Source organism: Hippichthys cyanospilos, chromosome 7, assembly GCF_059441005.1.
Source record: "Hippichthys cyanospilos isolate Australia breed blue-spotted pipefish chromosome 7, RoL_Hcya_1.0, whole genome shotgun sequence".
In the NCBI taxonomy this organism is placed as follows: Eukaryota; Metazoa; Chordata; class Actinopteri; order Syngnathiformes; family Syngnathidae; genus Hippichthys; species Hippichthys cyanospilos.
In genome coordinates, this window is record NC_142375.1 from 11,391,042 (window position 1) to 11,404,346 (window position 13,305).

Here is a 13,305-nt window from a genome sequence, read left to right on the forward strand (position 1 = left end):
TGGCAAGCGATTTCAGCCCTCTGTCTGTGCGCGGAAGAACAATAAAAGAGAAGACCGATAGAAAGAGGATCCCACCGAACCCCACCAACCTTTCTCTGTGACTTTTTGGCAACCACAAGGTATACCCAAGCTTCATGGTCAAACTCAGCTGGGATAGGTTCCAGCTCACTCATGACCCTAACGAGGACATGTGCTAAAAAAATGGATGGATGGAAAAAAATGGATACTGGGGAATATTATGACCCTCACCCACTTGCATTGAGAGATCATAAGATTTGCTGTGGTCCATTACTGTGTTTTATTCATTCGGTCCCATGATTTTTGTCCAATGATTTTTATTCATTTCTTGTGTCCTTGTTTACCTATCTATTTTCAGCCTTAGCACAAGTCCAGCTCAAACCATGAGTGTATTTTTCTTTTCTTTTTTGGTGCATTTGTGAATAAGCGTCATTAGAACGGGGCATTTGCATTGCCGTGGGAGTGAACACAGCCGACTTGTTTCCAAACCAATGGTGTGCACTCTAAATGGCAGAAGCATAACACACTCGCTGGAGTCCATGGAGATGATTGGTGCACGTAAAATTTTGGTTATCAGTGAGATCTAAATTCGGTCACTATGAAGTGGAATCTCAGTACTGTTATTCAGTCCTGATGGTTTGATTAGAGGTGTCACATTCGATTTTTTTTAAAGCCCACTGACCTGTCGATTATATCAGATAATCAAGTAATCGAGCCACCCCCCCCCCCAAAAAAAAAAAAAAAAATATATATATATATATATTGTGGCGGACACTAGGACCATGTCTCTCACCCAGTAGGCATGTCGCTATGATCCTTTGATGCTTTGAACCTGTTGGCTTTGTCTTTGCTGTTTTGGACTTTGTTGTATCAGTTTTGTGATGGCATGCGAAGAGTAAAGATCTCCACTAGCACAGCAACGTGTGGTTTCTTCGCTTCGCTACATTGGTGACCCCGGACGTTAGAATGGGTGACCCCGGATGGGTCATCTTGCCATATTATTATCCCAGACGTTAGAAAGTTTCGTCAGGCTGTTGGAGATGTAGTCTCGCCACATGGGTGACCCCGGACGTCAGAATGTTTCAGCGAGGAATCACCGCAGACGTCCCACATTGTGACATTCCTCCACCAGCCTACTATACGTCAGGTAATGCAGCAAGCTGGTACCACGTCAGCCAGCCAACACCCCGACGAGGGTCCTCTCACCCGTCGCCCAGTCCCTTGGCGCACCAGGGATCGAGCCAGCCAGCAACAGGCTGGTACGGGCGCTGGTGAGAACGGCTGTGCAGTCCAACTTCGGAGTCCCTGGCCGTCGACCGGGATCTTCCAGCCGGGCGGCCTCATCTACTACCGATGTCCGTCCGGCCTCAGCAGTAGGCCTCCAGCCACCATCATTCAGCCGCCCCTCCGATTCACCATGCCCGCAGGTATGGTCCGAGTATACATCGGAGCGGGTCAGCTGGTGTTGGTGCCGCAGCAGGTTCATGCCCAGGCACAGACTGGGACGCAGCCGTGACCGGCCGTCCCTCGGAAGCCACTGTGCCTGCCAGCATGCGGGTCAGCACTGCCACTGAAGAGTAAAGATCTCCACTAGCACAGCAACGTGTGGTTTCTTCGCCTCGCTACAATATATATATATATATATATATATATATATATATATATATATATATATATATATATATATATATATATATATATATATATATATATTTTTTTTTTTCTATATATATATATATATATATATATATATATATATATATATATATATATATATAAAACTGAGGTTTAGTTTGAAGTGAGTGGACTTTAACTCATTATTCATTATTTGTCTGTTTTTGTGAGTGCATATTACAACTAATTAATTAGTATTTTAAAAAAATGTCAATGCCAATCGGTTAGCAATCACAATTACCATTAGCACACTAGTGATTGCATTTAAGGTCAACAAACACTAACTTAGTTCATACATATACAGTATATTGTGATACATATATACATTACACAGGTATGCCCTCATAGTCACTTGCAATGATTCAATAATATTCTATGAGTAAACTTATAGTGGAGTTGCCTGTTAGTAGCTATGAGATTAATAAATTCCTAACTACTTGTCCAACTTCTGTAAGTGTCTTAAGCACACAAATGACCTCAACCATTTGGGTTCTTGGAGCATATGGCTTGACTATCAGTCAGTGGAATGACTGGACTTGGTTGACTTTTTTTTTTTTTTTTTACCAGCCCTAGATCTAATATGTAGGTTGATATATTTCAAAGTTATTTGATTTTGAATTGAATTGAATTTCTTTCATTTGATGGATTAACATCTGGCTCAATATAACGTAGGCTAGGACACACTCAAATAGCCTACAGCTGTTGGCTACCATCTACAAACTTAAGGCCTGGGGGCCACATCCGGGATTTGACTTCAAGTTTCAGTTTCTAAAATACCAAACTTGCAAGTTATCCTCACCTTTTAAAAATTTGGGTAGAAAAAAAAAATTCTAGGTGAGTGTGTTAACGAAGACCTTTAGAATGTATTTGACTTCACAGTCATACCAGCCCTCTGACAGAAACTATAACTACAATGTGGCCCAAGATAAAAATGAGACACAATATACTACAATATACTTTTCAATCTAAAACATGGGTGCTGCATGGACCACACCAGGGCATTTAGTTTATTCACTCAAAAGACTGTGTCACCAATCACTGTTGTTAGCTCACAGTGTTCAGAGGTGTTTGCTGGGTTAAGGTCAGGGCTCTCAGGTTCTTTCACACGAAAACCATCCAAGCATGCATTTATGGATCTTGCTTGTGCATTGGGCCATATACACGCTGGAACATGTAAGAATTGGTTTGAAAAAAAAAACAAAAAACTGAGAGGCCTAGCACAAACCCTGACTGAAAAATATAATTAATTCGAAGAAAAATTGAAGTAATGCAAGTGATGATTCATGATTAATTGTGAGCAGGACCCTCATCCAACATAATCTCATTAGAATTGTGCAGCTTACTAAAACCAACATTTGTGCGTTTGTGTGTTTCTGTGTGTGTGGGCCCTACCGAGCGGGTGTGGGGCCATCCTAATTATATGGTGTGACTCAAGTGAGGGTAATTACCGCATGAGAGACAGTGGGAAAAAAGGCTGCGAGTGACCCAGAAATCTGCGGGCTAATGAAGCAATAAGACCCGCACACACACACACACACACACACACTTCCTCTCCTCTCGGCCACACGCTCACCTCACAGGAAGGCAAACGGACAGATCGCGCCAAAGAGAAAGTCAAAAAGACACTAGGGGGATAATGTCTCACTCAGCCTTCATTAGGGAGAGTGGAGAGATTTGGGAGGAGCTGCCAAGAGACGGCCTGTCAGGCGCCGACCTCTTCCTCGTGCCCACTAATCTGCCTACTCTTTGTTCTCTGTCATATCTGGCCCAAGGCTCCACAATACAGAGGTCCCATTCCACACGGCCAGATTAAGCACGACTGGCCAACGCTAAATTCTCTTTTGAAGAATCGTCTCGGTGTAATCCCTGTGTGAAGCCAAGTCCCGCAATGTGCAGTAGGCTTCAAATTGTGCAAACACGGGAGACAAATCGTGTGTAAGTGAGTTTGGTTGCCTGGCTGGGCATATGCTGCAAAGACTCAAGGCTTCTTTAAAATGTCATCTAAAATGAAAAGTTCATGTCAGGCCGCTTTATCGCCCTCCCCTCCAAAAATAGTCCTGGCAGGTTGTTGTTGTTTTTAACTTCTGTGTTTGAGGAATTAAAGATTTAAAAAGCACATCTCCTGGTTTTGACATCTGAATAAATAATTCAGATTTGCTTTATTGAATACCTCAGCATCAGCATGAGTGATAAAATTTCATGCCTTGGTCTGCATAAAGGCAATGAAGGCATGTCTAAATTGAACATGATCAAAAAATTACATCATTTTGGCCATTTGTTTAATGACTAGATTGAGCAAGTGCCCAGTGTGTGCACATGCAGTTTTTCAGGCTCAAATCAGGCGTCATGCAAACTGATGCCGTGTCCAGCAAAATCCATACAAATCCATACACACAGTAATCAAAAATAAATAAATAAATAAAACTAAAAGAAGCTCGGTCACCCTGAGCCCGAAGCAACCAAATAAATATTATTTGAGTGTTTGGCACAGCTAAGATGGCCTAAAGCCCTGAAAATGATTCAAACTCGTTCAAATGTCGCTTTTGTGCTTTACATTACAAGGATCAGAATAAGCTGTGTCGCTGCACTGTTTGTTCTGAAAATTTTGGCTCTCATGTAAACACATGAAATTGCTAAACTCAGAATCAAGGGCCAGCTGGGCGTCCCAATTGGTTTTTGAATGACAGTTCATTTGTGTTCAAGAATACCGGCTTTCATTACAGTTATTTGGTGATGGAACAATCATCATTGTTCGCTTTCGAAAATGTGATGTGAAACGAGTCCTAGTCCGAATTCATGTTTATTTGGTGCACACTGACATGCTGAGGAAGTTGAAATGCCACCAACCTTTTAACTTTTCACATACAAATAAACATGGAAAATCCAATGCTTCTTTTGTCATCTAATTTTCCAATTAGCAAAGGAAGAACTCACTTTGAATTTTATGCTAATGATACAACGCATACAAAATACATACGTTTTAATTTGAAAAAAGAATGGACAAATATGCGGTCGTGGTAACAGTGGTAACTTCCAAGCAGATTATGTCGTGACAAGTTAACTCCTTTATATTTGATTGAGGATTTGATAATTGTTCAGCATCATGTGCAAACATCATGTGCACAATAAAAAAAACCCAAAATGTGTCACATTGCTGTGCCTTGACGGCATTGTGTTATGGTCACCCAAATCGTCACAAGAATCTCAAACACTGAAAATGAAAACGCCATTTTCTCTGATGGAAATGCAAAATGTCATAGCAAAAACGTGATCAGCATCTTCCCCCTCAGCATTGTGTATTATTAAAAAGAGGAAGCGATAGCAAAAAATGCCTTTAAGATAACTTCAGCACTGTACAAATAGCACTGAAAGGATTTCAACATTGCCTTCATTTAGTTGAACTAGTGTAGTGAACAGTGGGACTTTAGTTTCACCGCAGTTGGTGTGTTACATAACTTCTTCTGGAGAACTTGGAAAGTGAACATTTCCTATTTGTGTTTCCTAGAAATGTTTCCTTTAGCAATCATGACCTGTGCTTTTGTGCTAATGGGGTGGTTTAGCTAAGGCCACATAGGCTAGAGACAATTTTGTCCCTTTTGAATCTGCTGACCTTAAACGCATTAAGTATTCATATATACAGTGCAGGCCAAAAGTTTGGACACACTCAGTGTGTTTTCATTCAATGTGTTTTCTTCATTTTCTTGACTATGACTGTGAAGCTATGATTTTTATTCTACAATATTGATTTTGTATTTTGTTCATAATTATTTAATATCCAACAATCAGAGCAACACTCCCAATTTTGTTTTATACACGCTTTACAATGACAAAAAAGATATTCTATTCTATTCTATTCTATTTATATTTATAATATGATTCTCACTCAAGGTGAAAAAAGGTGGAACGACTGAAATATTTTAAATTCTAGTTTCTTCAAACTAGCCACCCTTTGCTCCTATTGCTGTTTTGCACACTCATGGTGTTCTCTTGATGTTTGTTATCACGGTGCTCTTTGCCTCATTGGGGTCATTTAGTCTAATTTCTTGTTTTATCAATGGGGTTGGGACTATCGGTTGTGTTTTGCAGAAATCAGGTTTACACAGCTGACAGCGACATTAAACAACTGTAAAAATACATATTATGGACAACTGTTAACATCAATATGGCAAAAACCAATCAACCAACTAAAGAAAAGCACGAGCTCATTTTACTTTAAGAAATTATATGAGATGGTGTCTGCAAATCTTTGCCCCGTACAGTACTGTATTCGTATTCATATAATATTACTGAACCACACCAAAACGCACATATTCAGTGATACCCAATAACTGCAACTATTTTTTAATTAGGATAGGTTCATTATTCATTTAAAAAAAAAACAACAGAAAAAACCTCCTGGTCACTCGAAAGTGTCCGAAATGTGTATAATCCAAAATATCGTGTTTTGTTTTAAGCAGTGATTTATGTTAATTTCACAATACATCAATAATGTCTCGGTAAATATTACCTTTTTTTCCAAAAGTGTCAAAGAAACCTTTGATAGGAAACACTTTCGCGAAGTAAGAAAAGAAAAGAAAACTTTATTTTCTACTTGTGTATTATGTTTTGGGGTTTTTTTCCCCCTGGAATTGTAATGACATTCTGGGTTAGTTTGACCCAGGGTCATTTGTAATTATGAAATGTGGTTCTTACAAACAATATTGAATGTATCGACAATCAGCTCATGAGGCGGGCATTTTGTAATTATCCAAGAGCTCCTACTTATACTTTTTTGAGGTTGTGTGTGTGTCCAATTCTGATGACAGACCTTATGATTCCTGTTTTCCTCCAAAAGAACATCAACAGTATTCATACAAATAGCACAAAAGCTAGCACAAAAGTTGAAAAAAAAGAAGCAAAAAGCATCGTAACAAAATGCATACAAATAAAATAAATACAAAAAGCCAAGCAGCAGTACTTAAATCTATATTCAACATTGACTTTAACCTGCCAATGGTTCAGTTTCACCCCTAACAAAACTAGAGGGTTAAACAAGGAAAACGACGTTATTAAAATTGCCTTCCAACGCAGTCTTGTCTTCTGCCCACATTGTGTTGCTAGTTTTTATACAGTCCTGCTATCTATTAAACGTCCATTCATCCATCCATTTTCTGCAGCCGTTTATCTCAACAAGGATGACAGGCCTGGTGGTGTCTAATTCAGCTGATTTTGGGCAGTAGGCGGGGGACACCCTGAACTGATTGCCAGCCATTTGCAACGGCACACATGCTATTCATGCACCCAATCACACCTAAGGGCAATTTAGTGTGTCCAATACACCTGGCACACATGGTTTTGGAGTGTGGGATGAAGACTGAGTGCCCAGAGAAGTCTCACGCGGGCTTGGGGAGAACATGCAAACTCCACACAGGAAGTTCGAAGCAAGGTACAGTTCGAGTCCTTCAACTGTGAGGCACACATGTAAACCAACGAACCCCCATCTATTAACCGAACAACCAAAACCGATGTGTTTTTATTGCTCCTCAAAAACAGTTTTCATCAACAATCGTCGATGTAGTATTTCACAATAACTGCAATGACTACCACTGGCAATAAAATGGCCTTACTCGAACGTTCAACGTCTCATCTTATGTGCCTAACATCTCCTTTAATGTGGCAATGGAAATGATTGCAAACACAACCCACTCCTGATGTCACTTGTTGGTCTGTGAGGCAGACTTGCAGGTTATTCACAACCTACACTGTGTTGCTTTTTTGCAGCCTCAACATATGTATGTAGGTATGTATGTGTGTATGAAATTTCGCAATCACATATATGCACCAGTTCACACACACATGCACACGATGGCTGGAGGCATTTAATTTCCAATTCCACCCCCTCTCCTCACCTTGTGCATCCCTCATTTCCCACTCAGACCTCCTCCCAGCAGCACTAATATGCACTGTTACTATAGCAACCTCACACACTGATCCTGACTGCCATTTACAACTTAGTAATAAAATCAACAGCAGAAAGCGCACCAACATCTACTGTATACTCTACCTGGCAGCATAAACACGCACACCCCCAAACACACACAAGCACACTCATGCATGCACACGTTACCAGAATGATGCATTAAATTACCTTTAGTCATGGTTCATCATTGATCAGGATGTTTTGAAGTGGGAGCTGAAACAAGTACAAGAGAAGAGTATAAACTTTCTACAAACTTGATCAATCAAACAGAAGCTTTCACTTTGGAGCCAATAGTTTCTCTTCTCGCCCAGGAGGAGGCACTTGCCTGATAAACATGTCTATTTGATGAAGACAAATGAAGTGAGGCTTGCAGATGCTCTGGATGCCAAATTGGGCCAATCAATTTCTCAACAGAAGGGCTATTGCAAATTTTTCGGCAAAAGACCCAAATTAGATAGTTGGTTCTTCAAACAATATTTAAATGTTCATTGTATCAACTTCAGCATTCAGTTCATGAGGTGGGCATTGTGCCACTTGCAGACGATTAAAAATGACACAGTTTCTCAAGTACAGTAATGGCAATCATGACTTACAGTACCTGTTTTCTGACTTTCGTCATGTGACATTCATTCACAAGCTGAATAGAGTAGTGAAGTCAGAGAGAACATAATGTAAATACTGTATAACTTTTGGATTGATTCCCTCTTTAAAGTAATACCTTTTAAAAATATTTTTTAGGCTTTGAATGAAGAAGAGTACTGTATAAACATAGAATGTTTTCTATCAATATAACCTAAATGATGTAGCGACAATTTTAAGATATGGAAAATATACTGCATTAACCTGACTTCATTTTAATATGAATAAACGCTAACAGTGATTATACAAATGTTCTAATGATCAGTTTGTTGCTTGTTGCCAAAGCAGAGATAAGGCTGTGGAAAGACTTAATATGCACGTTTTGTAATAATAATAATAATAATAATAATAATGATAATAATAATAATAATAATAATAATAATAATAATAATAATAATGATAATAATAATAATAATAATAATAATAATAATAATAATAATAATAATAATAATAATAATAATAATAATAATAATGAAAACAAGCTTCCGGTGACTAAAAACTGGCTCCACGCTTGGGGAAAAGCTCAAAAAGAGAAAGATCCCCTTTGGGTATGCTGCTGCGCTGCCACCTGTAGACCAGATTGAATAGTACACCTGTGATTAACCTGACTTCGTTCCTATATGATTCAATACATGAAGCTACAGTGTGATTTCAAAGCTATCCTGGAAATAACGTGTCTTCATCCCCATCCCGTTTGTATTTTATGGAGGTCCCAGAGAAGGCTTTTCTCAAAGACTGAGATAAGGGCAGTTTTCAGGCTCAAACGTAAGATGAAAATGGCACTGAAAAGTCTCTGCTGCATCTTTTAACAGGGCAGAAAGGGGTGAGCACATGCTTTATATTTAGAATGGTGACGCCATGCAAATGTCGACATGAGTGAAAAAGCTCAGCGATGCGTTCGGGAGCTCGAGAGTCAATAATGTATAAGAGGCGGCCTTTTAAAAAGAGACAAGGATCACCGCGCTGTCTTGTCTGCTTCTTTTGCAAGTCTGTCCACTATGTGGAGGATGTTGGTTAAACTTTTATATCGTTGTCCCTCAGGAGTCACATAGGCAGGTTACACACTTACCAGCAAGATGGCTGTATTTATGAACCCCCATCCCCCACAATGTCAATATGAAAAGGCCCAATTAAAGAATGTCCCTGAATGATTGTGATTTTTTTTTTTTATTTACTCCATGGTGTGGAAAACAGATGGGGCAGACAATCAAAAACCCATCCATCTCTTCTTGTACTTCTTGTCGGTGTCCCCCAAAGACAAAAGTCAATCAGACCGTGGACTTTTGTTTTCCACTCCCTAACAACTCAAGCACAAGAACCCTGATGCATAAAAATGGATCTAACTATCATCACCCAGAAAGCATAAAGACTAAAAATTAGATCAACGTGATAAAAACGCTTTAAATGTGACTGCAATGAACTGATAGCATTTTGTTAATTTGACACCCCTTGTTATTATATTTATCTAAGTGATCACATTAGTGACGGCTCACAACAATGAACAAGATAGTAAACATGAATCTCTGCAGATCACACACATTTTACATCCATTTTCTAGAGCCGCTTTTCCTCACTGGGGTTGCAGGCTTGCTGCTGCCTATCCCAGCTGTCTATGGGCAGTAGAGAGGGTACACCTTAAACTGGTTGCCAGCCAATCACAGGGCACACAGAGACGAACAACCATACATGCACCCAATCACAGCTAAGGAGGGTTTAGAGTGTCCGATACACCTGCTATGCATGCTTTTGGAGTATGGGAGGAAGCCGGAATGCCTGGGGAGAGAACCCACGAAGGCTCGAGGAGAACATGCAAACTTCACACAGGAAGTGTGATTTCACTGGGCCGTCCTTACACCAATTTCCCAGATTTTAAAAACATGAATGATAGGTGAATTGGATACGCCAAATTGTCCTTCGTGTGAGTGTGAATGGTTGTTTTTCTCTGTGTGCCCTGCGATTGGCTAGAAACCAATCCAGGGTGTCCCCCGCCTACTGCCTGGAGACGGCTGGGATAATGGATGTATGGCTTACATGTTAAAAAAATCAGGACTGATACCTGCATGCATTGGGATAGTGACGCCAATGTAGCTGAGAAATGACCTATGAGCTAAAAGTAAGCCGAGCTTCGACTTCTTCCTCTCCTTCTCTTGATGCATTATATTTTCTGAAAATCTTCCCTGTGGTACCATACTACCTCTCACAGGTGATTCTTAGTACTACGGCAGACATCTTGTTTTCGCTTGCATGGTTGGCAGGTATCGTAATATGATAATATTATAATAAGATAAATACTAGCGTACTCTCATACTTTAAAATTGTTTAAGATGTTAAAATTCTGTAATTGCGCACCACAATTCGCATTCCCATGACCAAGATCCTCTCTTTAGGTATAAATTGCAAAAAGGAAAACATACAAAACTTCTAGCAACCAATGATTCTTTCGAGGGCTTCATGTGAAAACGTTTGCATTTGGAGGTCATCGAAGCAGTGAGCTCTTACCCGCCTCAGTGAGCAGGTCCCCAGTGCTGCTGCTTCATCTTTGAGGATTGAAAGAGTCAGAAATCTCCCCAGAATTCTCCTGCAACACAGAGGGAGAGTGGGAAAGGGATGAGGAGATTAGGAAAGAGCCTTCGCCCTTCAAAATTCAGCGCTCCTAAAATCAACCCTGGCTTTGGGCTAAGTTCCCTTTGGGGCGCACATAGCATGTGTGTTTGTTTATGTGTGCCCGTGCACGTGCGTGGTGTGTTTTTGCACAGCGTTTGGATCGTGGAATCCTGAGTTAAACTGCTGCAGCCGGCTTCTGAAAGCACATGGGTCAAACGGCCAGTCCAGCTTTGGCTCCCACATCCACACTGGGGGGCTTTTAAGGCTTTTAAAAGGCTAGCCTCTTCTTGGCAGCCAAATGTGCTGTGCATATGTGTGTGTGCGTGTGTGTGGCCAGGAAAATCAGTGTGGGAAAAGCATTCAGCACCTCTGTATGATAAGCGCACATTCTGACAGATCAAAGGGGTAGCATTAGGACACACATGTGAATACTGACACGGAAGTGTGTGCGACGTAAGCAGCGAGAAGCTCTGTGCGATTGCACACTCGAATGAGAACCCTCTGGTAGTTTGCAATTAAAATGGCCCTCCTGGTGTCATTTGTCTCTTAAAACACACAAGGCTGAAGCTGTCAGGGAATCAAGCCGAGGAACATTTTTGTTGTTCAGTGGTCTTAAATGTCTTAAATGCCTAAAAATCATACATAATCTATGCCTGGCCTCATTAAGGGCACAGTGTGCTGGAGTTTGGAAGGAAGCCGCGTTCACCTTGGAGGCCACGTGTAGATCAACTATTCCCACTGAAATTCTAAGATGTCAGCTTTTTGGTAAAGTGCCCGAGAGAAAACCGAAGGACCTGAAGGAAACCCACACAAGACGAGGTTGAACATTCAGCCTCAACACAAAAAGGCTGGAAATGAGATTTGTACCCAGAAGCCCAGAACTGTGCTGTTCTGCACGTTTTCCCAAACAAGCACGTTGTCATGTGACATATACCTTCAGCTTCACTTTCAGTCATGACATTATAAAGCCAAGCAACTTCAGTCAGCACAAATCATGTTTCAACTAAGAGCAAGGTACCATCACACATATCTACCACTAGTCTGTGCTGTTACACCATCGCTGCACTTCTGGTTGTGACCGACTTACTAAATAAGGGCAAATGATGATGGCAGCATATATAACTACATGATGTAAAGATCCCCAGTGACTGCTCCACAAATGAGTGCTAAGGCATTTGCCATCGGTACACAGCATTTCTGACATAAAAACTCCCTATGTTCAGGGGTCAAAAAGATGAAGATTATTTTAGAATACCAATATGATGCCATTTTTTACATTTATTAACTTAAACAGTGCATTACATTTATTAACTTAAGCAGTACATACTGTATATATGGTATAGGACATACAAGATAGATAGATAGATAGATAGATAGATAGATAGATAGATAGATAGATAGATAGATAGATAGATAGATAGATAGATAGATAGATAGATAGATAGATAGAAATTATGAATGGTTTATGCATATTACTTTATTTTATATACTCATGAAGTTTTGTTCTACCAGCTACAATAACAACTTTAATATGACTAACACATGACAGATAAGTTCGACTTTGGAAATGGTACATTGTTTTATTTTTTGTCCCCATGTGCTTTTACCAGTCCCTGGGTAGAAAACTACCTTGTTAGTCAGACCTGTGCTGCACCAGCAGTGGTAATTAAGACATCAGCAGCCTTGTTAGGAAGAAAAGAAACGAGATCATTTAAGAAGCTTGTGTCCAAGCAGCCATTTATAGTTTACACAAGCTGTGAAATAAGTTGTGTTTTTGTAGTTTCCCGTTTCTCTCACGGTGGAAGCCTAATATCAGTTTAAAGCAATATAATATGTAGTCATTTAAGCCCTTGCTCAGCCTGCCCAATCCCCATCAAAAGAACCTGTGACTCCCCTTTGAATTGCTGGATTTACCAGTGATATGAGGTGAAATACTTTAAAGCAGGAATATGCTGTGAATTGACCTTAAAATAACTGTTCAAAATAATTTAATACTTGGTGCACCCGCTTGTAATACCAAGAACCAAGAACGGCATCTTTGTCATGACCATGGTGACTTCAAATAAGTTATTTTTTGGGTAAAAAAAAAAAAAAAAACATGATGGTTTAGCATGATGGTTTAGTTTTTAAATGCAAAAAAAAAAAGTGTTTAAATTGGTTTTGTGTGCCAAAATAATTATTTATTATGTTTGCTTTAGCTTTGATTTGCTGCTGGAATTCCCTCATGAAATATTATTATATTAAAATATATAAAACATTTCATTTGATTAGCCAATTTTGCTGTCCTAGAAAACAGTTTTGAGATGTAACCTTAATCAGGTCAAATCAGCAGATCTTCAGTCACTCAGCATGTGTGAAACATTCTTCTTAGGGTTCAGTCAACTGGCCCCAACATCAAGGAAAGTGGGTAA

General features: G+C 39.9%; 1 protein-coding gene across 3 annotated transcripts in view; it reads right to left on the minus strand.

The window, feature by feature from the left end:
- LOC148421057 (receptor-type tyrosine-protein phosphatase delta-like) overlaps positions 1-13,305 on the minus strand; it is a 183,574-nt gene that overhangs the window by 113,215 nt on the left and 57,054 nt on the right. For all 3 annotated transcript variants that reach the window (XM_088420393.1, XM_088420392.1, XM_088420391.1), the window contains exons 4-5: positions 10,790-10,868; positions 7,820-7,864 (exon numbers count right to left, since the gene is read on the minus strand). The gene's annotated coding sequence lies outside the window, so the exon portion shown is untranslated. The remainder of the gene's footprint in view (positions 1-7,819; positions 7,865-10,789; positions 10,869-13,305) is intronic.